Here is a 1,968-nt window from a genome sequence, read left to right as displayed (position 1 = left end):
GGGAGCAGTATTTTTGTGGCCTTTTCAGTAGTTGTGTCTATTTTTTGATAATACATCACAGTCAATCATCTAGCAGCTTCTTACAGGTTAGTTGCATTGTGGAACCTGACACTGTACCAGGGAACTTGTTGCGCAGTCTTGTGTTGAACTTCATCAGCCTATTTAGCATTTTGAATTAATCTTTTATACATGTATGGTGTTGCGACACAGTTCATTATTGATTTGGAAAATACTGCAGCACTAAGTTAAGCAGATATTTCAACTGTTGATGGTTTTCAATCATATAAAATTTTAAAAATCATTAATATTATCACTAATATGATCTAATTGCTGATTAGAAATGTCTTTAAGGATTGGAAAGCTATCAAATCAACCATGGCCAATACATACTTACCAAAATTCTAATTTTTACTTGGAAGGCTAAATTTGTCATTGGCAACAAATATTGTCAATTATTTCCTTTGTGTAACAGGCTTAGTTGGCTCATTTTTGAGACAATGTCTGCGAACTGTTCAAGTCTGAATAACCTTATCTTGTCATTATTCTTTCAAGTAAAAATGGTGTTCCATGAAAAACCCAACTGGTTCAGCTAGCAACTCAGATATGCCATTTTCAAGACTGCTAACAAACTTCAGTATGTGCTTAAAGATTCTTATTTGTGCAATCTACCCTGTCACTTATAATTAAAAAGGTTGTCTTTGATGACTGATGTGAAACAAGATTGATATTTTTCACTGTGCAAAGGGGCTGCCTTACATAGGGGCGAGGCCTGAAGTGATGAGCCATAGAGGTTGTGCCACTGACTTGACTCAGGCCAGCCTCCAGCCCCTCTACCATCACTGCCTTGGGTCACGAGTGCAAGTGTCAACACATTGAAAAAGGCAAATCATGGCGTTACATCAGTATAAAAGTAGTTTTGTCATTATTGATCCCCAGTTATTTTCTTGGGGATATTGGGAACCACTGCTTTAGGAGAACAGAGGTGAGACACTTCACCTCGCCTGTTAGGGAAAGGGATGGAGAGATGGGCAGCTTATGAGATGATTCTCCAGCAGAATCTCAGAGGGTGAGTAGGGGCTATTCAGTGAAAGAAGATAGGGGAAGGCAGATCTTACTTTACTATCACTGTAAAATACAAGATCACAAGTGGGATGTTTGAAAACAACACCTATATTTTTGCATAGCTCTGTCAGTTAGAAGTACAGGTGTGGCATGGTGAACTTCTCTGCCTAGGGTGTCACCAGGTTGGAATCCAGGTGTCAACTGACTGTAGTGGGGTCCTTTCCAATTCATGTGCTTGTTGGCAGAATATGATAAGTTAAGCTGGAAGAATATGTTCTCTGCTCTCTTGCCAACTGCTACTTCCTGAGATCTGGTCCCTTCCTGACATGGCTGTTTGTTTCTTCAAAACCAGATGATGAATTCGTTTTCTCCTTATCCCTTTTCAGGGCTCATCTCCAGGTCAGGACCAAAACGATTATTTTCCTTTTGATGAGTATAGAGTCAATATCTTTTTAGCTTCATCTCTCTCTCATAAAATGAAATCTAAATAGAGTTAAATTAATTTTATTGACAATTCTACATGTTTTATTATATAGGGTAATTATACAGACTAAGAGTCTTACAGGAGAACCTCAGAATTTTAGCACAAGGACAGTTCAGTGTAAGATATAAAAACTGGGAATTTAAAACCTTGTTGAGGGCATATTTTCAGTAGGAGCTGAGGGTGGCTGGAAGAGGAAGTGGATCAGAAAGGGGAGAGAAAATGATTCACTTCAGACCTCTCCTGCTGGGCTGTCCCACAGACGCCCTTCTCAGATTCTCCCCCTTCTCTGTTGTTGCTGCTTCGTGGCCTCATAAGGATGGCTCTGAAGAAGCCATGAACAATCATTTACATGTCATCGAGAAACATTCTGGAACCATTTCAAAAGAAAATCTCAGCCATCACAGTTTGCCTAATTTGGAAAA

This window comes from Condylura cristata, unplaced genomic scaffold (genome assembly GCF_000260355.1).
Source record: "Condylura cristata isolate star-nosed mole 26May11 unplaced genomic scaffold, ConCri1.0 scaffold00001, whole genome shotgun sequence".
Taxonomy (NCBI): domain Eukaryota; kingdom Metazoa; phylum Chordata; class Mammalia; order Eulipotyphla; family Talpidae; genus Condylura; species Condylura cristata.
The sequence above is the reverse complement of the archived record's forward strand: the minus strand, read 5'-3'. Positions refer to the sequence as shown.